Raw genomic sequence first — 23,422 nt, forward strand, 5'->3', positions numbered from 1 at the left:
CCATTGGCCTCTGCATGCGGCATGCGTAATCCTGGGCTCCAACAGTGTCAGTTGGTGTTCAGAAGTGTCGTCTCCACAGAGCCAAACACATTCGTTCGAGTGTTAGTGGGTTTCAGCACTGCCAGCTGTTCCCCTGCTGTGGAGATGGCAAGTCTCCTGCTGCCTTCACCTGCCAAAAACAACAGGCCCCAGCCTGCTCCTCGCCTAATCCTGGGCTCCAACAGCGTCAGTTGGTGTTCAGAAGTGTCGTCTCCACAGAGCCAAACACATTCGTTCAAGTGTTAGTGGGGTTCAGCACTGCCAGCTGTTCCCCTGCTGTGGAGATGGCAAGTCTCCTGCTGCCTTCACCTGCCAAAATCCAGTAGGCCCCAGCCTGCTCCACGCCTAATCCTGGGCTCCAACAGCATCATTTGGTGTTCAGAAGTGTCGTCTCCACAGAGCCAAACACATTCGTTCGAGTGTTAGTGGGTTTCAGCACTGCCAGCTGTTCCCCTGCTGTGGAGATGGCAAGTCTCCTGCTGCCTTCACCTGCCAAAAACAACAGGCCCCAGCCTGCTCCTCGCCTAATCCTGGGCTCCAACAGCGTCAGTTGGTGTTCAGAAGTGTCGTCTCCACAGAGCCAAACACATTCGTTCAAGTGTTAGTGGGGTTCAGCACTGCCAGCTGTTCCCCTGCTGTGGAGATGGCAAGTCTCCTGCTGCCTTCACCTGCCAAAATCCAGTAGGCCCCAGCCTGCTCCTCGCCTAATCCTGGGCTCCAACAGCGTCAGTTGGTGTTCAGAAGTGTCGTCTCCACAGAGCCAAACACATTCGTTAGAGTGTTAGTGGGTTTCAGCACTGCCAGCTGTTCCCCTGCTGTGGAGATGGCAAGTCTCCTGCTGCCTTCACCTGCCAAAATCCAGTAGGCCCCAGCCTGCTCCACGCCTAATCCTGGGCTCCAACAGCGTCAGTTGGTGTTCAGAAGTGTCGTCTCCACAGAGCCAAACACATTCGTTCGAGTGTTAGTGGGTTTCAGCACTGCCAGCTGTTCCCCTGCTGTGGAGATGGCAAGTCTCCTGCTGCCTTCACCTGCCAAAAACAACATGCCCCAGCCTGCTCCTCGCCTAATCCTGGGCTCCAACAGCGTCAGTTGGTGTTCAGAAGTGTCGTCTCCACAGAGCCAAACACATTCGTTCAAGTGTTAGTGGGGTTCAGCACTGCCAGCTGTTCCCCTGCTGTGGAGATGGCAAGTCTCCTGCTGCCTTCACCTGCCAAAATCCAGTAGGCCCCAGCCTGCTCCTCGCCTAATCCTGGGCTCCAACAGCGTCAGTTGGTGTTCAGAAGTGTCGTCTCCACAGAGCCAAACACATTCGTTAGAGTGTTAGTGGGTTTCAGCACTGCCAGCTGTTCCCCTGCTGTGGAGATGGCAAGTCTCCTGCTGCCTTCACCTGCCAAAATCCAGTAGGCCCCAGCCTGCTCCACGCCTAATCCTGGGCTCCAACAGCGTCAGTTGGTGTTCAGAAGTGTCGTCTACACAGAGCCAAACACATTCGTTCGAGAGTTGTTGGGTTTCAGCACTGCCAGCTGTTCCCCTGCTGTGGAGATGGCAAGTCTCCTGCTGCCTTCACCTGCCAAAAACAACAGGCCCCAGCCTGCTCCACGCCTAATCCTGGGCTCCAACAGCGTCAGTTGGTGTTCAGAAGTGTCATCTCCACAGAGCCAAACACATTCGTTCGAGTGTTAGTGGGTTTCAGCACTGCCAGCTGTTCCCCTGCTGTGGAGATGGCAAGTCTCCTGCTGCCTTCACCTGCCAAAAACAACAGGCCCCAGCCTGCTCCTCGCCTAATCCTGGGCTCCAACAGCGTCAGTTGGTGTTCAGAAGTGTCGTCTCCACAGAGCCAAACACATTCGTTCAAGTGTTAGTGGGGTTCAGCACTGCCAGCTGTTCCCCTGCTGTGGAGATGGCAAGTCTCCTGCTGCCTTCACCTGCCAAAATCCAGTAGACCCCAGCCTGCTCCTCGCCTAATCCTGGGCTCCAACAGCGTCAGTTGGTGTTCAGAAGTGTCGTCTCCACAGAGCCAAACACATTCGTTCGAGTGTTAGTGGGTTTCAGCACTGCCAGCTGTTCCCCTGCTGTGGAGATGGCAAGTCTCCTGCTGCCTTCACCTGCCAAAAACAACAGGCCCCAGCCTACTCCTCGCCTAATCCTGGGCTCCAACAGCGTCAGTTGGTGTTCAGAAGTGTCGTCTCCACAGAGCCAAACACATTCGTTCAAGTGTTAGTGGGGTTCAGCACTGCCAGCTGTTCCCCTGCTGTGGAGATGGCAAGTCTCCTGCTGCCTTCACCTGCCAAAATCCAGTAGGCCCCAGCCTGCTCCTCGCCTAATCCTGGGCTCCAACAGCGTCAGTTGGTGTTCAGAAGTGTCGTCTCCACAGAGCCAAACACATTCGTTCAAGTGTTAGTGGGGTTCAGCAATGCCAGCTGTTCCCCTGCTGTGGAGATGGCAGTCTCTCCTGCTGTCTCCGCATTCCAAAGACAGTAGGCCTCTGCCTACACCCTCCTATTTCCTGGGCTTCAACTCATTCAGTTGTAGCTCGGAAGTGCCGTCCACATGGAAAGAGATACTTGCTCCCGTGTCTCAGTGGGGTTCAGTAACGTCAGCTGATCCCCTGCTGTGTGGATGGCAGTCTCTCCTGCTGTCACCTCATTCAAAATACAGTAGGCCTCTGCCTACACCCTCCTATTTTCTGGGCTTCAACACAGCCAGTTGTAGTTCGGAAGTGCCGTCCACACGGAAAGAGATACTTGCTCCCGTGTCTCAGTGGGGTTCAGTAACGTCAGCTGATCCCCTGCTGTGTGGATGGCAGTCTCTCCTGCTGTCACCTCATTCAAAATACAGTAGGCCTCTGCCTACACCCTCCTATTTCCTGAGCTTCAACACAGCCAGTTGTAGTTCGGAAGTGCCGTCCACACGGAAAGAGATACTTGCTCCCGTGTCTCAGTGGGGTTCAGTAACGTCAGCTGATCCCCTGCTGTGTGGATGGCAGTCTCTCCTGCTGTCACCTCATTCAAAATACAGTAGGCCTCTGCCTACACCCTCCTATTTCCTGGGCTTCAACACAGCCAGTTGTAGTTCGGAAGTGCCGTCCACACGGAAAGAGATACTTGCTCCCGTGTCTCAGTGGGGTTCAGTAACGTCAGCTGATCCCCTGCTGTGTGGATGGCAGTCTCTCCTGCTGTCACCTCATTCAAAATACAGTAGGCCTCTGCCTACACCCTCCTATTTCCTGGGCTTCAACACAGCCAGTTGTAGTTCGGAAGTGCCGTCCACACGGAAAGAGATACTTGCTCCCGTGTCTCAGTGGGGTTCAGTAACGTCAGCTGATCCCCTGCTGTGTGGATGGCAGTCTCTCCTGCTGTCACCTCATTCAAAATACAGTAGGCCTCTGCCTACACCCTCCTATTTCCTGGGCTTCAACACAGCCAGTTGTAGTTCGGAAGTGCCGTCCACACGGAAAGAGATACTTGCTCCCGTGTCTCAGTGGGGTTCAGTAACGTCAGCTGATCCCCTGCTGTGTGGATGGCAGTCTCTCCTGCTGTCACCTCATTCAAAATACAGTAGGCCTCTGCCTACACCCTCCTATTTCCTGGGCTTCAACACAGCCAGTTGTAGTTCGGAAGTGCCGTCCACACGGAAAGAGATACTTGCTCCCGTGTCTCAGTGGGGTTCAGTAACGTCAGCTGATCCCCTGCTGTGTGGATGGCAGTCTCTCCTGCTGTCACCTCATTCAAAATACAGTAGGCCTCTGCCTACACCCTCCTATTTCCTGGGCTTCAACACAGCCAGTTGTAGTTCGGAAGTGCCGTCCACACGGAAAGAGATACTTGCTCCCGTGTCTCAGTGGGGTTCAGTAACGTCAGCTGATCCCCTGCTGTGTGGATGGCAGTCTCTCCTGCTGTCACCTCATTCAAAATACAGTAGGCCTCTGCCTACACCCTCCTATTTCCTGGGCTTCAACACAGCCAGTTGTAGTTCGGAAGTGCCGTCCACACGGAAAGAGATACTTGCTCCCGTGTCTCAGTGGGGTTCAGTAACGTCAGCTGATCCCCTGCTGTGTGGATGGCAGTCTCTCCTGCTGTCACCTCATTCAAAATACAGTAGGCCTCTGCCTACACCCTCCTATTTCCTGGGCTTCAACACAGCCAGTTGTAGTTCGGAAGTGCCGTCCACACGGAAAGAGATACTTGCTCCCGTGTCTCAGTGGGGTTCAGTAACGTCAGCTGATCCCCTGCTGTGTGGATGGCAGTCTCTCCTGCTGTCACCTCATTCAAAATACAGTAGGCCTCTGCCTACACCCTCCTATTTCCTGGGCTTCAACACAGCCAGTTGTAGTTCGGAAGTGCCGTCCACACGGAAAGAGATACTTGCTCCCGTGTCTCAGTGGGGTTCAGTAACGTCAGCTGATCCCCTGCTGTGTGGATGGCAGTCTCTCCTGCTGTCACCTCATTCAAAATACAGTAGGCCTCTGCCTACACCCTCCTATTTCCTGGGCTTCAACACAGCCAGTTGTAGTTCGGAAGTGCCGTCCACACGGAAAGAGATACTTGCTCCCGTGTCTCAGTGGGGTTCAGTAACGTCAGCTGATCCCCTGCTGTGTGGATGGCAGTCTCTCCTGCTGTCACCTCATTCAAAATACAGTAGGCCTCTGCCTACACCCTCCTATTTCCTGGGCTTCAACACAGCCAGTTGTAGTTCGGAAGTGCCGTCCACACGGAAAGAGATACTTGCTCCCGTGTCTCAGTGGGGTTCAGTAACGTCAGCTGATCCCCTGCTGTGTGGATGGCAGTCTCTCCTGCTGTCACCTCATTCAAAATACAGTAGGCCTCTGCCTACACCCTCCTATTTCCTGGGCTTCAACACAGCCAGTTGTAGTTCGGAAGTGCCGTCCACACGGAAAGAGATACTTGCTCCCGTGTCTCAGTGGGGTTCAGTAACGTCAGCTGATCCCCTGCTGTGTGGATGGCAGTCTCTCCTGCTGTCACCTCATTCAAAATACAGTAGGCCTCTGCCTACACCCTCCTATTTCCTGGGCTTCAACACAGCCAGTTGTAGTTCGGAAGTGCCGTCCACACGGAAAGAGATACTTGCTCCCGTGTCTCAGTGGGGTTCAGTAACGTCAGCTGATCCCCTGCTGTGTGGATGGCAGTCTCTCCTGCTGTCACCTCATTCAAAATACAGTAGGCCTCTGCCTACACCCTCCTATTTCCTGGGCTTCAACACAGCCAGTTGTAGTTCGGAAGTGCCGTCCACACGGAAAGAGATACTTGCTCCCGTGTCTCAGTGGGGTTCAGTAATGTCAGCTGATCCCCTGCTGTGTGGATGGCAGTCTCTCCTGCTGTCACCTCATTCAAAATACAGTAGGCCTCTGCCTACACCCTCCAATTTCCTGGGCTTCAACACAGCCAGTTGTAGTTCGGAAGTGCCGTCCACACGGAAAGAGATACTTGCTCCCGTGTCTCAGTGGGGTTCAGTAACGTCAGCTGATCCCCTGCTGTGTGGATGGCAGTCTCTCCTGCCGTCACCTCATTCAAAATACAGTAGGCCTCTGCCTACACCCTCCAATTTCCTGGGCTTCAACACAGCCAGTTGTAGTTCGGAAGTGCCGTCCACACGGAAAGAGATACTTGCTCCCGTGTCTCAGTGGGGTTCAGTAACGTCAGCTGATCCCCTGCTGTGTGGATGGCAGTCTCTCCTGCTGTCACCTCATTCAAAATACAGTAGGCCTCTGCCTACACCCTCCAATTTCCTGGGCTTCAACACAGCCAGTTGTAGTTCGGAAGTGCCGTCCACACGGAAAGAGACACTTGCTCCCGTGTCTCAGTGGGGTTCAGTAACGTCAGCTGATCCCCTGCTGTGTAGATGGCAAAGTCTCCTGCTGCCTACACAGTCGTACCACTACTGATTTTTAACCGTGCTCCAATTAGGCCTGTGGCTCCACTGTCTCTCGTATTTCCCCTGTCCTCCAACCCTGCCAGTTACAGCTCCGAAGTGGCGTCTGCACAATCCACACTTGTTCCTGTGTTACAGGTGTTCAGTCCGGTCAGTTAATCCCCTGATGTGTGTCCGGCAATGTCGCCTGCTCTGTCCACATTCCCATTATGGGAATGTGGACAGAGCAGGCGACATTGCCGGACACACATCAGGGGATTAACTGACCGGACTGAACACCTGTAACACAGGAACAAGTGTGGATTGTGCAGACGCCACTTCGGAGCTGTAACTGGCGGGGTTGGAGGACAGGGGAAATACGAAAATCAGTGAAGCCACAGGCCTAAGTGGAGCTTGGTTAAAATTAGTAGTCTACAACCGATCTTAAAATTTCTTCAATGCAGCCTCAGCCTGCTCCGTGCTTGTCCCTGGGCTTCAACACAGCCAGTTGTTGCTCGGAAGTGCCGTCTTCACAGAGTAAAACACTAGCTCCTGTGTTTGTGGGGTTCAGTAACGTCAGCTGTTCCCCTGCTGTTTTGATGGCAATCTGTCCTGCTGCCTCCCAATTGACAGCACATCAGGCCTCAGCCTGCTAAGTGCTTGTCCTGGGCTCCAACATCACCAGTTGCTGCTCATAACTGACTTTGGCACGGGTACTCCCTCCTGCCCAGCTTGGTTCCAGCCCTGCCTGCTGTTTCCGGGAAGTGTCAATGTCAGTTTGCCACCCCAAGTTGCCATGTCGTGTTGCGGTTGGGTTAGCCGAGGCTAGGGTGCCAGCAGTTTAGGTGCTTCCTATGTGGACTGCGGGTTCTGGTAAGAAAGGCTTGTTCCATAGTGCCAGTAGGACAAGCACCCCCTGTAGGACTGTGTGATTCGGTAACTGCGGCCAGCTTGCGGCATGCCAACTTTGCTTTTCAGGGGTAACTTCTGATACCCCTCCGGGTTCCAGCACCGTCAGCTGGTTCTCGTCAGAGCCTTTGGCCTAGGTGCCTCCATCTTGGTATCCGAGTTCCGGCAACGTCTGCTGGTCCTTGGTAGTGCTTTGTAGCACAGGTACCTCCGGCTTAGTAACCGGGTTCCAGCACCGTCAGCTGGTCCTCGGTTGTGCCATTGGCTCTTATTCCTTCTGCTGCCCCTCCGGGTGCCAGCACTGTCAGCTGGTCCTCGCTATTTCCATTTGCTCTTGCAGCTTATGCTACCCCTCCGGGTTCCAGCACCGTCAGCTGGTTCTCGTCAGAGCCTTTGGCCTAGGTGCCTCCATCTCGGTATCCGAGTTCCGGCAACGTCTGCTGGTCCTTGGTAGTGCTTTGTAGCACAGGTACCTCCTGCTTAGTAACCGGGTTCCAGCACCGTCAGCTGGTCCTCGGTTGTGCCATTGGCTCTTATTCCTTCTGCTGCCCCTCCTGGTGCCAGCACTGTCAGCTGGTCCTCGCTATTTCCATTTGCTCTTGCAGCTTATGCTACCCCTCCGGGTTCCAGCACCGTCAGCTGGTTCTCGTCAGAGACTTTGGCCTAGGTGCCTCCATCTCAGTATCCGAGTTCCGGCAACGTCTGCTGGTCCTTGGTAGTGCTTTGTAGCACAGGTACCTCCTGCTTAGTAACCGGGTTCCAGCACCGTCAGCTGGTCCTCGGTTGTGCCATTGGCTCTTATTCCTTCTGCTGCCCCTCCGGGTGCCAGCACTGTCAGCTGGTCCTCGCTATTTCCATTTGCTCTTGCAGCTTATGCTACCCCTCCGGGTTCCAGCACCGTCAGCTGGTTCTCGTCAGAGCCTTTGGCCTAGGTGCCTCCATCTCAGTATCCGAGTTCCGGCAACGTCTGCTGGTCCTTGGTAGTGCTTTGTAGCACAGGTACCTCCTGCTTAGTAACCGGGTTCCAGCACCGTCAGCTGGTCCTCGGTAGTGCCATTGGCTCTTGTTCCTTCTGCTGCCCCTCCGGGTGCCAGTACCGTCAGCTGGTTCAAGAGGACAAAGAACAGGAAGACAACCACCAAGATGCAGAGCAACAAGAGAGAGAAGACAAAGAAGCATAAAAAAAACAAAGCAGAAGAACATTAAGCATAAGACTAATACTCTGGGCAAATGATATTATCTTATTTATAAGCAGAAGAAGACTAAGCAGTGTATGGGGGTGAGTCCGTTCCTCCTCGTGGTGCCCCTGGAAAAGGCCTGCTGCTGCAGGCCAAACTGAACGCGGACAAATCCTGTTGTAAATCTTTTGTGACAGGCAGAACGGAAGGTGTAAACTTCTAACTTTTCTAGATAACAACTACAGGAATGCCTGACACAAACAAGAATATGATGAAGAAGAATAGGAAGAAGATGAAGAAGTTGAATATGTAGAATAATAATTGTTGAATAAGAAGAATATGAAGAATGTAAGAAAAGGAAGAAGAAGAAGAATGTAAAAAAAGGAAGTAGAAGAATTTAAAAAAGGAAGAAGAAGAAGAATGTAAAAAAAGGAATAAGAAGAAGAATGTAAAAAAAGGAAGAAGAAGAAGAATGTAAAAAAAGGAAGTAGAAGAATGTAAAAAAAGGAAGAAGAAGAAGAAGAATGTAAGAAAAGGAATAAGAAGAAGAAGAAGAAGAAGAAGGTAAAAAAGGGAAGAAGAATAAGAAAGAAGAAGAAAGAAGAAGAAGACATACATGTCTGGCAAAATATAAATGAGGCTAACATAGTCAATATCTTTGTAACTCCTAACGTCTTTAAAAAAAAAAGTTTAATTCCTGCTATTCCTTTTGATTGGGCTAAAACTCTATGGCTTTAATGTCTCCTTCACCTCCCACAATACATTCTACATTATTCTTAGTTGTTTTTCTTCATGTAGAATTAACCTACAAGGAAAGAAAGGGTTTTTTTTAATTCCGATATTTTGGCCCCATTGACTTGCATTGGTTCCCGGTATCGGAATCGGCGATACCGATATTTTTTTTTAAGATCGGCCGATCCATTCCGATCCGATATTTTCAAGTATCGGCTGGTATCGCTCAACTCTACTTATTAATATTACTTGCACTCCCTCATCTCCATCTTTTAATTGTGCCCTCTGGAATCCACGGTCTGTTTGTAACAAGCTTCCTTTCCTGCACAACTCCTTTCTGGACAACTCTCTTAATCTGTTGGCCCTCACTGAAACCTGGATTCAGGTTTCTAACACTGTCTCCCCTGCTGCCATTTTCAACAGACATGGTGGTGGAGTCGGCATACTCCTGTCCCCACAATGCATTTTTCAGGTCCTCCCCCCAGTTTCATCACTCTCATTCCCTTCATTTGAGGTCCACGCCATCAGGCTCGTCCGTCTCCTCTCCCTCAGAGTAGCGGTCATATGCTGGCTCCCAGGCTCAGCCACCCACTTCCTTGACCACTTTTCAGCCTTGCTGTCACACTTCATGTCCTCAGAACTACAAACCCTTATCTTGGGAGACTTCAGCATCCCCATTAACAGCCCCACTTCCACATCTGCATTCCAGCTTCTATCACTAACCACTTCTCTAGGCCTCTCACAGCTCTCAACTTCTAAGACACACAAGAACGGTAACACCCTTGACCTGGTCTTTGTCTGGCTCTGTTCAATCTCCCACCTAAATAACTCACCGCTTCCACTCTCTGTCCACAACATTCTCTCCTACACTCATCACTGTCCCCAATCTCCTCTTTTTCCTATCCTGATCTGGCTGTTCACCACTACAGCAACACTCTTAGAAGTACCCTTGACCAAGTAGCGCCCCTCAACCTCAGAACTTCCAAACACAGAGTAAAACAACCCTGGCTCACATCGCAAACTCAACTTCTCCAGCGATGCTCTAGGAGTGCTGAACGCCTATGGAGAAAAACCCACTTACCAGAAGACTTCATCCACTTCAAATTTATGTTAAGAACCTATAACACTGCCCTTCACCTCGCCAAACAGACCTACTTCACCAGTCTGATCTCCTCACTAGCCAACAACCCCAAGAAACTTTTTGACACTTTTCACTCCCGCCTCAGGCCAAAAGCACAAGCCCCTAACACAGACATTTGTTCTGATGACCTGGCCTCCCACTTTTTAGAAAAAATAGATAATATCCATCAGGAAATCTGCTCCCAACCACCAAGTGCTGTGACTCCCATCCCTCCCTGCATTTCCCATGGCTCACTTTCCACATTTGATCCCATCACAGAAGAAGAAATCTCCAGGCTCCTCTCTTCTTCTCATCCGACTACATGCATGACAGGCCCCATTCCCTCACATCTCCTCCAGTCTCTCTCTCCTGTCATCACAACTCACCTAACTACAAACTTTAACCTCTCCCTCTCCTCGGGCATTTTCCCATCCTCCTTCAAACACACCATCGTTACATTACTAAAGAAACCCGCTCTCGACCCATCCTGCACAAACAACTACAGACCATTCTCCAATGTCCCCTTCATCTCTAAACTTTTGGAGCATCTAGTCTACTCCTGGCTTACCCATTACCTCTCCACTCACTCCCTCCTAGACCCTTCACAGTCCCGGCTTCCGCCCCCTACATTCAACTGAAACTGCACTCCACGTCATCTCTTCCTCTCGCTGTCGGGGTACCTCAGGGCTCAGTTCTTGGCCCCCTTCTCTTCTCTCTCTACACGGCCCCAATTGGACAAACCATCAGCAGATTTGGCTTTCAGTACCATCTTTATGCTGATGACACACAATTATACACGTCATCCCCGACCTTACCCCCGCTGTACTACAGAACACCAGTGACTGTCTGTCTGCAGTCTCCAACATCATGTCTGCTCTATATCTGAAACTCAACCTCTCAAAAACTGAAGTTCTTCTGCTCCTGCCGTCTACTAACCTCTCTAAATGTGACATTTCCCTCTCCATGGGCAGCACCATAATAACACCCCGGCAGCAGGCATGCTGTCTGGGTGTTATGTTTGACACCAATTTCTCCTTCACATCCCTTATACAATCTCTTGCCCGCTCTTGCCGCGTACACCTAAAGAACAGCTCTAGAATCTACCCTTTTCTCACCATGGAAACAACATAAACCCTCACTGTAGCATTGACCCACTCCCATCTGGATTACTGCAACGCTCTATTAATTTGCCTCCCCATTACTCGACTATCCCCTCTCCAGTCCATACTTAATGCAGCAGCCAGGGTCATCCATCTGGCTAATCGCTACTCGGATGCGTCCGCTCTTTGCCAGTCCTTACATTGGCTGCCCATTCATTATAGGATCCAATTCAAAGTACTTGTTCCCACCCACAAAGCTCTCCAAAGTGCAGCACCCCCCCCTACATATCCTCCCTCATTTCTGTCTATCAGCCTAATTGACTGCTGCGCTCTGGAAAGAACTTTAGACTAACCGCTACACTAATCCGTACCTACCACTCCCGACTCCAAGACTTCTCCCGTGCTGCGCCAATCCTTTGGAATGCTCTACCGCAAGAAATTAGGACTATCCACAATTTGCATAGTTTCAGGCATTCCTTCAAACACATTTGTTCAGAGCAGCCTATCACGTTCACTAATCAAAGTCATTCTATTTGTAAGTGTGCGTGTGTAGCCCATTCACTATATCCATCCATCCCTCAAGACGGCTGGACAATCATTGTAAATACATCATTGTAAATATACACCTGTACTTTGTATCTCCCCCACCTCATTGTAGATTGTAAGCTCTCACAAGCAGGGTCGTCTTATTTTGCTTTAATTACTGTATTGTTCATGTTGTTACTTATGACTTGTGTTTTGAAACTGTTAAACTGTAAAGCGCTGCAGAACATGTTGGCGCTATATAAATAAAGATTATTATTATTATTGTTATAGTAACCCTAATTGACCTAAAGTGGGAAAGGTTTATTCTAATTTCATGTCAGATATTGAGAAAAACATGCAAACAGTATGTGTCGTTTTATATAGTATATATAAACTTCTGGTTTCAACTGTATATGCCATGTTTCATATCTATCTAAAGGTAAAATCATGACAGGAAATATGATATTAATATCTTCTGCCTGGGACCTTCAGAAGAACAGATATCCTGAAGGTTGGGGATCTAATAATTTTATGGGGACATGAGCCACATCCCATCTGAGGTCACCAAGGAATAGTATCAATTATTGTCATTGTTTAGTGCTGGGAGATACAGCTTACTGTAGTTCTGCACCATATTCTAAAAGAAAAAGCTCCCCTTTGCAAAGACCAGCACCATTACTGAGACATCAGGTCTAGTATTTTTCTTTTGCTCTCCCCTTTTATTTCATGTGATTGTGTACGTTGTACTGTTTTGTCCCTTTTTGTAACATCTTTTGTAGATTTTTAAAAACACTGCCTAATTTTCTGAGTAAATATATATTTTAATAACTTTGTTCCCTTTGCTCTATAAACCAGAAGCATAAAACCTTCTGAGGTCCTATGTGTCACGGTACTGTTAAGGTCGGCGTGCAGCCACCACTGAGCAAGGACTCACCCACACTGCAGAGGGGCCGGGGGTCAGACACGGCCAGATAGTTCAGGCAAACAGGACCTCTAGAAGCTAAAGTCAGTGAGCAGTGAAGGACCTATGGTCATGTGACCACAAGGGGGCGTGGCTTAGCATCCTGCTGTCAGAAATAGGCAGAACACTAATACAGGAATTCTCAAAGTCAGACAAACAGGGTCATACACAGAGATAACAGTAAAGTACCAGGGATGAGACAGAACGGAGAGTCGGGGCCAGGCAGTGGTCAAAGCCAAACAGACATAGAAGGTACCAAGCAGAATCCAACAAGCAGTATCCAGGGAACAGACCGAGTTGTACACAGAGTATCAGATAAACAAGAGCACAGCACAAACACACTCAGGGGTCACCACTCTATGCCTAGGGTGAAAGTATTACTGACGGGGATGGGAGCGTCCTGAGGCTATAAGAAGCCTTTCCCAGAACCAGGGAGAGGCCACAATCATAAGCCCCAGGTGTGCAGGTAAGCCTGCACTGAGATCACAACATTTAACCCCAGAAATGCCAGTCATCAGCACTGGTTCCAGACATTAACCCCACATGTGCGAGTCAAACCCGCACTGAGATCATGACACTATGCTACCAGTCATGGGTCTGTGTAAACAATTGGGTGTGGCAGCTAGTTTTCTTGGTTTATTTCAAGCCTTTATGGTGATCGTACTGAAGTATATATACAGTATATATATTCCATGTTTTGGAATTGGATGTGTATATACAGTGGCTTGTGAAAGTATTCACCCGCCTTGGTATTTTTGCTTTTTACTACCTCACAGCCAGAACTTTCACTGTTTTATTGAAGGTTTGCATCAGTTTATGTAAAGAACATGCCTACATCTGTGAACATTTGGTTTTCTTTTTATTTTGAAGCAAAGAGCAGATAGGACAAAATAACTGAAAACTTCAGTGTGCATAACTATTCACCCTCTAAAAGCGATAGTTTGTAGAGCCTCCTTTTACAGCTGCAAGTCACTTTGGTTTGTCTATAAGAGCTTTTCACATCTTGCCACTGGGATTTCTGCCAATTACTCAAGAAAAAACTGCTCCAGCTCCTTCAAGCTATATGGCTTTCTCTCGTGAACAGAAATCTTCAAGTCTGGTCTCAGATTCTCATTTGGATTAAGGTCTGTGCTTTGAATAGGTCACTCTAAAACTTTTACAATCTTCCCCTAAACCACTCTCACGTTGCTTCATCGGTATGCTTTAGGTCATTGTCTTGTTGGAAGGTGAACCTCCGTCCCAGTCTCAAATCACTGACAGACTGAAACAGGCTTTGTTTAAGAATAACCCTTATTTCACACCATCCATCTTCTCCTCAACTCTGAACATTTTACCTGTCCCTGCTGCCAGAAAACATCCCACACCATGATGTTGTCATCACCATGTTTCACTGTAGGGATGTCTTTTTGGGGTGATGAGCTGTGTTGGCTTCGTGCCAGACATAGCATTTACCTTGATAACCAAAAAGTTCAATTTTGGTCTTATCTGATCACAGTACCTTCCTCCATACATTTGGGGAGTGTCCCACATTTCTTTTGGCAAACTCAAAACAAGCCTTACAGTTTGTGCAAGTAAAAGTTTTTTTCTGCACATTCTTCCATAAAGGGAACCTTTATCTAGTGTATGGCTTATTGTGGTCGTATGGACAGACTACAGTCTCTGCTTATAAAGTCCGTGGAGCCTCATTTAAGAGTCTCAAACACGGGACTAGCTAGATCTTCCTCCAGGGAAGGACCCAGCCAAGGGGTGGCTCCTTTCGGAAACCACCATTACCACCATATTAAGTGGCCCTTTAAGTCAATATCCAGCTCTTTACGAGTTTACAGATATCACAACAGAAATACCAAGGCCAGGTATCCATCCACAGACAGCTGTTTCGGGGTGTTGTCCCTCATCAGTGTGGAGTAGGATTTTGGCTAGGTGGGAGCAATGCCTAGTAGACCAACATCACGAAACAATCACTGACCTCAGGGAGACCAGTCAAAGAAAACACTGCGGCAGCCGGCAAAGGCGCTCAAACACAGTGAAATCCTAGGTGCATTGCTCCCTGGGAAATACAAATATGCAAATAAAGTCCGTGGAGCCTTATATAAGAGTCTCAAACACGGGTCTAGCCAGATCTTCCTCCAGGGAAGGACCCAGCCAAGGGGCTACTTAATATGGTGGTAATGGTGGTTTCCGAAAGGAGCCACCCCTTGGCTGGGTCCTTCCCTGGAGGAAGATCTGGCTAGTCCCGTGTTTGAGACTCTTAAATGAGGCTCCACGGAGTGTTTTCTTTGTCTGGTCTCCCTGAGGTCAGTGATTGTTTCGTGATGTTGGTCTACTAGGCATTGCTCCCACCTAGCCAGAGACCTACTCTATACTGATGAAGGGCAACACCCTGAAGCAGCTGTTTGTGGATGAATACCTGGCCTTGGTATTTCCCTTGTCATATCTGTAAACTTGTAAAGAGCTGGATATTGACTTAAAGGGCCACTTAATATGGTGGTAATGATGGTTTCCGAAAGGAGCCACCCCTTGGTTGGGTTCTTCCCTGGTGGAAGATCTGGCTAGTCCCGTGTTTGAGACTCTTAAATGAGGCTCCAAGGACTTTATTTGCATATTCGTATTTCCCAGGGAGCAATGCACCTAGGATTTCACTGTGTTTGAGTGCCTTTGCCGGCTGCTTGGAACTCTGCAGTTCCTTCAAGGTTACCTTCGGCTTGTGTGCTGCTTCCCTGATTAATGGCCTCCTTGCCTAGGCTTAGAGTTTTGGTTGGTGACCCACTCTTGGCAGGTTTGTTGTGATACCATGTTTCTTCCATTTGATGATAATGGATTTTGATGGTGCTCTGGGGGATCATCAGAGATTGGGGTAATATTTTATAACTCAAACCTGACTTGTACTTTTCAATAACTTTGTCCCTAAATTGTTTGGAGATCTTGGTCTTCATGCTGTTGTTTAGCTAGTGGTGCCTCTTGCTTAATGGTGTTGCCACCTCTCATTTCAGAAAAGGTGTGCATATACTGACAGACCATGTGACACAGATTGCACAAAGGTTGACTTCCTTTCACAAAGCATGTGACTTATGAAGGCAATTGCTTGCTCAAGAAACTTTTAGGGGCTTCATAGCCGGGGGGGGGGGTGGAGGTTGAATACTTTTGCAAGCCAATGAAATATATATTCAATGTGAAGTGCCCAGTAACCTGCCTAGTAGTGAATGTAGCCATGGCCTCATCCTATCAATTGTCAATCATTAGCTTAATTGTCTGGACGATTGGAGGCACATGACCTTATTCCTCACAGTGTGTATAAGGACATTTTAGTTTATCTTCTTTGTTTTATTTCTTGTAATTCTTGCTTGGTCTTTTTATCTCTTATTTTTGCTAGAGAACTTTACAGCTAACTTGTTGAATAGAAACTAAAGAAACTGAAAACTAATTTTACTCACCCAGAATAGTTTCTACAGATCTACATTTTAAGTGTCACTCAAGCACAACTTTTAGCTATAAAGGAGCCTATTTCTTCAGGAAAGGTCAAATTTGTTATCTATCAAAATAGCCTAGGACAGAGGAATAATGAGCTGCCTTAAAGAGCTGGCCTTTTTACCTTCAAAATGGGCTTCTAAATCAAGTCAGGAAAGCATTGACTGAAAATCATTCCTTTCTGTCTGCAAGAAAGGTCAATGTCTGAAATATTATGGGATAATTTTACTCGGTTTTATTGTAAAGCAAAACACAGCTTTGTAATGTAACAAACAGCACATATTTACTATCATTCCACTTCCAGTTTCCGAGTGGCCACTTTTACTATAATATCGCTGTCACCGGCTGAATTGTGACAAATAAATATAAGGGTGATATAAATATTTTGTTCATTATTTCTCAATGTAAGAGAAGTTAACAGATGGTAAAGTAGTTTCTTTAACGTTTTTTCATCCCATTTTTGATCTTCAGTTACAATGAGTTTATTCTCAAGAGAGAATCCAGTAATAGCCTTCCTTGGGAAGTTGAAAATTGTGTAGCTTACTGTCCTTTATTTAGTTTTTTTTTTATTGCTTCTGGAAGAAGATGGAAAATTTGTCACTACTTTTCCTATGCTTAAAAACAGTAACTTCCATTATGCTCTATTATGAAATTGTTCAATAAGCGTATTCAAATTGATTTACTCATTGAATTGAACGATATTATTATTATCTATTTTTGTTAAAATTCATTAATTTGCATAGTTACTAGTGATGAGAGAACGTGCTCGCCACTACTCGTTACTCGCCCTAGTATCATGGTACTTGGTTTACTCGGCGAGCACCGAGCATTTCTGGGATTACTCGTCGGGAATTCAGGTCTCCACCCAGCTTTTTTGGCAGACTTTACAGACCCAATGACGATGCAGGGATTGTCTGCCAGGCAATGAAATGCCGCAGTCATCTTCGTTGTGGTCGTGCAGTGATTGGCTGACCGCGCAGTATCATCAGGGGTATAAGAGACCGGACGCCACCCTGCTGGGCGCATTCAGCTCCGGATTGAGATAGTGTAGGGAGAGCTGCTGCCGAGATAGGGTCAGAATTGGGGATTTATTAGTCAGTGTGGGGTCTGCCATCCTAAACTACTCAAATCCAGCTAAACCAATGGTCAATCTAAGTAATACTGTAATTCCGGAGTATATAGGTTCCAGTGTTAGGTAGGCAGGGGATTGTACTTCACTCTATACATATCATTGCAAGGCCTGCAGACACTGTATGTGTGTATATAGAGCATTGCATTTATCAAGAGTGTCCATTCCCTTCCTGTGTTCTGGTGCTGCTGCTGCTACCTTTAGGATATATTGGCAGTATATAGCTAGACCCAGGTGTAATTGGAATACAGGCCACACAATTTTTGGTGTGGTATCTACGTGCCAGCTCATATCTGTGCGTGCTCAAAGTTTGGCCAGTTCATGGTGGTTTTCTCTTTTTGTCTTGGGTGTCACTGTACTTATAAACAGCAGTATTTACCCCCCCAAAAAAATACAGGCCACACATTTGTCATAGTGGTATCTCCGTGCAGCTCATATCTGTGTGCGCTCAACATTTCGCAAGTTTACAGTGGTTTTCTTATTTCGTTGTGGATGTCACTGTACATACATACAGAAGTATTTAGCAAAAAAATTAAAAAAAATACAGGCCACACATTTTTTTGGTTTGGTATCTCCATGGAAGCTCATATCTGTGTGTGCTCAAAGTTTCGCCAGTTTAGGCCGGTTTTCTTTTTTTGTCCTGAGTGAAACTGTACTTATATACAGCACTATTTAGCAAAAAAACCCCACATTTGTCGTCGTGGTATCTCCATGTCAGCTCACATCTGTGCGTGCTCACAGTTTGGCCAGTTTACGGCGGTTTTCTTTTTATGTTCATGGTTAAACTGTACTTATACACAGCACTATTTAGCAAAAACAAAGAAACAAAAAAACTAATTTATCATAGTGGTATCTCCGTGTCAGCTCATATCTGTGCATGCTCAAAGTTTATCCAGTTTCGGTGGTTTTCTTTTTTTGTCCTGGCTGTCACTGTACTTAAATACAGCAGTATTTAGCCAAAAATAAAAAAATACAGGCCACACATTTGCTGTAGAGGTATCTCCATGGCAGCTCATATATGTGTGTGCTCAAAGCTTGGCCAGTTTAGGCCTGTTTTATTTCTTTTTGTCCTGGGTGAAACTGTACTTATATACAGCACTGTTTAGTGAAAAAAAAAACACATTTGTCATAGTGGTATCTCAGTTTGTGCTCAAAGTTTGGCCAGTTTACAGCGTTTTTTTTTTTTTATTATTATGGCTGTCACTGTACTTAAATACAGCAGTATTTAGCCAAAAAATAAAAAAAATACAGGCCACACATTTGTCGTAGTGGTTTCTCTGTGGCAGCTCATATCTGTGTGTGATCAAAGTTTGACCACTTTAGGCCAGTTTTCGTGTTTTGTCCTTGGTGAAACTGTACTTGAATACAGCACTCTTTAGCAAAAGAAAGGAAAAAAAACACATTTGTTGTAGTGGCATCTCCGTGTCAGTTCATATCTGTGCGTGCTCAAAGTTTGGCCAGTTTAAGGCGGTTTATTTTTTTTGTCCTGGGTGTCACAGTACTGATATACAGCACTAGTTAGCCCAAAAATAAAAAAACAGGGCACACATTTGTCATAGTGGTATTGCCGTGCCAGCTGATATCTGTGCGTGCTCAAAGTTTGGCCAGTTTAGGCCGGTTTTCCTTTTTTTGTCCTGGGTGTCACAGGACTTAGATACAGCAGTTGTTAGAAAAAAGTAAAAAAATACTGGCCACACATTTTTCGGTGTGGTATCTCCATGCCAGCTGATATCTGTGCGTGCTCAAAGTTTGTCCAGTTTAGGCCAAAACATTGGGTTTTATTGCAGTCTGTTCACGTACTTATTAAATCTGATGAGGCAAAAAAACATTTTTACCTAAAGTCTAGATAGATAAAAGTGTGGTTTTCAAGCACACATACCACATACAAGTTGCCTCTCAAATCACCCTTTTGTAGTGAACATGTATAATATTCTAGTCCATTTACAATTGGCAAGGTGCATGGCAAGGGACAGGGAAGTGGACGTGATGGTGATAGTGCAGGCTGAGGCCGTGGGCAAGCTGAAATTGGCCCACTAAAAACACCCACATCTTGTTGCTGGACCTTAGTATCCGAAGTCCTAGGGAACACATAAAAGTTCACTCCCAATTCAGCCATTTGTAGTGAAAATGTAAAATATTCTAGTCCAATTGCAATGGGCAAGTTGCGTGACAAGGGACGGGGAAGTGGACGTGATGGTGATGGTGCATGAAGATGCTGAGGCCATGGGCAAGCTGAAATTGGGCCACAAAAAACACCCACATCATCTCGCTGGACCTTAGTGTGCAAGACAGCAGTATTGAAGCCCGAGCCGTGTGAAAAAGTTGTTGGATGGATAGCAGATAATACTTCCATTTACTGATCCTCCAGAACCCAGAACCAGCACCCTGTCTTCAACACGGTCAAGTCACAGTAGCCATGAATCTGGACCATATATTCCTGACCCTGATCCTCCTTCCTCCCACCATACTGAGTGCCCTGAGACAACTGATCCCACACTCAGCCACTCCGAAGAGCTGTTCATTTTTCCATTTGGAGACTCGTGCCTCTCGCCCGGTCCACTTGAATTGGGGCAAGATGATATTCTATGTAGGGATGCACAAATCTTTGAGCAGCCATGGTCACAAGAGGTGGACGATGATGAGATACAATTGCCGGAAAGTCAGGAGGAGGACCAGGGTGGGGAAGTGGAAGATGAGGTGGTGGATGATGTAGTAACAGACCCAACCTGGCAGGAGGACATGCAGAGTAAGGACAGCAGCACACAGGGGGAGATAGGCGTCACACCACTTCAGGCAGGAAGAAGCAGTGTAGTGGCTGCGGACAGAAGGCATGCAACCATTCCCTGTAACACCAACCTGACGGAAGTTGCCAGTCCAACTGTTAGGTCTTCCCGAGTCTGATTATTTTTTAAGGACTCTGCCTATAAACCCAAACAGTGCCATTTGCAACACCTGTCATGCAAGCATCAGAAGGGAATAAAAAACTGGAATCTGAACTGGGAAAGTAAGTTAATGTGTATGCACAATGTAAGTGCATATTAACACAAGACCATTACACAGAGAAGACAAAAAACACAAATATCCTAAAATAATTTTTATTTTAGGATATTTGTGTTTTTTGTTTTGTCTTCTCTGTGTAAGCATCAGAAGGGGTAGCAAAACTACCAGCATGATCAGACACATGGCAGCAAAGCACCCTACTTTGTGGGCCCAACCCCAGGCTCCAGGAACAGTGTCTGCGGGTGACACTTCTGCTTTTTCCACTGTTGTGCGTGCAAGCCAATCCCCTGTCCACGGTGCATGCGAAGATGCCTCCTGCCCTTCACCTGCCATTGCCCACAGTCAAATAGTACCATCATCAAGCACGTCCTTGTCCCAGCACAGCCTTCAGTTGTCCATACCCCAGTCATTTCAACATAAGCGGAAATACGCAGCCAATGCCCCACAAGCCACAGTACTCAGTTCTCATATTTCTCATCTGTTCGCACTGAAAATGTTGCCTCTTAGGCTCATGGAAATGGAAGCTTTCCACAACCTGATGGAAGTGGCTGTCCCAAGGTACTCTGTATCCAGCCGCCACTATTTCTCCTGCTGTGCCGCCCCAGCATTACACAAGCACGTGTCCCACAACATTACCCATGCCCTCAACAAGGTAGTTACTGGGAAAGTACACCTAACCACAGATACATGGACAAGTGCTTGTGGCCAGGGACAGTACAACTCGCAGACGGCACACTGGGTTAACATAGTGGAAGCTGGGACCAAGTCAGACTTTGGGATTAACACATCCTCCCGACACCAAGGATTACGGGCCCTACGTCAATCAGGGTTGCCCCCACTGTGTACAGCTCCTGCACCTCCTCCTCTTCAGCCTCCATGTCTGAAATGAGCACATCAGTCACAAACTGGAATAACACTGCAGCACTGCCAAAGCAAAGCTGCAACAGTTTGTGCTGAAGCTAATTTGCTTTGGTGACAAACCGCACAATGCTGAAGAGTTGTTGACAGCTCTGAAAGTGCAGGCAGATGTGTGGCTGACACCACTGAATCTCCAGCCAGGCATAGTTGTGTGTGACAATGGCAGGAACCTGGTGGCGGCTTTGAGGCAAGGCGAACTGACACATGTACCATGCCTGGCCCATGTGCTGAACCTCGTTCAACATTTTCTAAAAGCTATGTGGAGCTGCCGTATCTGCTGATTAAAGTACGCCACCTGTGTGCACATTTTAGAAAGTTAGCTACAGCTTCAGCCACTCTTGCTGTGCTTCAGCAGCAATTGCAGATTCCAGCTCACCAACTGGTGTGTTATGTCCCCACACGTTGGAACTCTACACTGCATATGTTAGAACAGATTTGTGAGCAATAGTGGGCAGTTGTTAAATACCAGCATCAACAAGGCCATCGTTTTTCAGGTTTGACACCACACGTAAGATCTCAGGAGTGGACATGGATGTCAGACATATGTAGCATCCTCCAAAACTTTGAGGAGTCCACCAAGATGGTGAGCGGCGATGACACCATAATTAGCATCACCATCCCACTCATCTGCATTCTGAAAAGCTCTCTGCTCACAATGAAAGAGGAGGCATTATATGCGGAGCACAAGGACATGGATCAAGCCCAGCCTTGTGTCATCAAAACACGGATTGATTGACAATGAGGAAGAGGAAGAGGAGGAAGAACAAGAGCTACTTTCATGCGCTATAGACGGGACTACTACCACAACTATCATACAGTCTGTTCAGCGTGGATGGCCTGAGGACAGGGAAGAAAAGGAAGAGAAGGAGGAGGAGGACACCTTTGTCAGTCGTCCTGTTGGTGAGGAAACAGAAGGCTTGCCTGTTTCCAGTATGGCATGCATGGCTGACTTTATATTGCGCTGCCTTTCCCGTGATCCTCGTATTGTCAAAATATTGTGTACCATTCATTACTGACTAGTGATGCTTTTAGAGCCACTGTACAAGGATAACTTTCAATCTCTTGTTCCAGAGGCAGACAGGTGTACCAAAATGGTGCAGTACCATAGGGCCATTGTTGCAGAATTATTAAAAAAATTCCCATCTCAAAACGCTGGCAGCAGAGATAACAGTTTGTTGGCCAACCAAGCAGGACAGGCGAGACAGACAAGTCCACTCCAGCAGAGGCAGGGGTACACTGGCAAAGGTAATAATTCTAGAAGTTATCCCAGAGACTGTTTTACTAAACAAATTGTACATTATGGTAGGAGTAAATTAAAGTTGATATTTTATTTTGTGTCTATTTGTGAAAATATCATCATTTTGGCAAAAATTTAGAAAATTTATCAATTTTCAAACTTTTAATTTTTATGCCCATAAACCATATGGTTATATCACATGAAATAGTCAACAAATACCATTTACGACACGTCTACTTTACACCAGTATCATTTTTTAAACATAATTTTTTTGTTAGGAAGTTAAAAGGATTGAAAGTTTAAGAGCAATTTCTTATTTTTACTACAAAATTTACAAAATCAATTTTTTTTAGTGACTACTGACTACATCACATTTGAAGAGACTTTGAGGGGTTGACATAGCAGAAAATACCCAAAAGTGACATTTTAAAAACTGCACCCCTCAAAACCACACTTTATCTGTTAAGCGTCAGATTCCTGCAGCTGCACAGCAGGAATCCAGAGGCATACATCTGGCAGTCTCCCATTCCTTTCCAACCGCTAAGGGACCTGCACAGCAATCTTGGCAATGCAGGCACTCTGCTCAGACCAGCTCTCTGGGTCTGGATATTGCTGCCACCTCTGGACAAGCAATGGTAGCGCAACCTGCTTTGCAGGAAACCACTCCAGAGGCTAAGTCCTCTCGCCGCGCTACTGGGCATGCCCACGAGAGGATCTCCCAGTGGAGATCGGGGGTCACATGCTCAGGTCCTTGACCTGATCTGATTGGCCCATCTCAGCGGTCTGGAAGGTCCCAGAAGTGCATGGCTATAAAAGGCCCGCATGACCGCTCGGTCATGCGCTAGTTTAGACAATACATGCTATGTGTGAATGGTGACGGATGTATGATTCTGGTGACTGACTCATTTGAAACCCCTTCCCTCTGATATTACGCATGTGGTTAGGGAATTAGTTTAGTAGTCAGCACCGCCAGTCAGTGGCAAGCCATACGCCATGGTGCATATCGCACCGCTGCACTAGCGTCCGATAGTGTTATGCCTCACGGCACTGTCGTACAGTGGCAGTAGTTACCGCCGCACTGCAGTTAGCAGCACTTACCAGGCGTCCGCGGTAGCGACGCCGCACGCACGGTAGGTCAAGACGGGACCTACCTCTGTCTTGGGCCGTGTCCTGTGATCGTATACCGTGTGTGCAATCCAGCTGAAACCTGTGAAGCTAACAGGCTCGGCGTTTATGCTTTA

This window comes from Dendrobates tinctorius, unplaced genomic scaffold (genome assembly GCF_039654945.1).
Source record: "Dendrobates tinctorius isolate UK_male_01 unplaced genomic scaffold, ASM3965494v1 ptg000103l, whole genome shotgun sequence".
Lineage (NCBI taxonomy): Eukaryota > Metazoa > Chordata > Amphibia > Anura > Dendrobatidae > Dendrobates > Dendrobates tinctorius.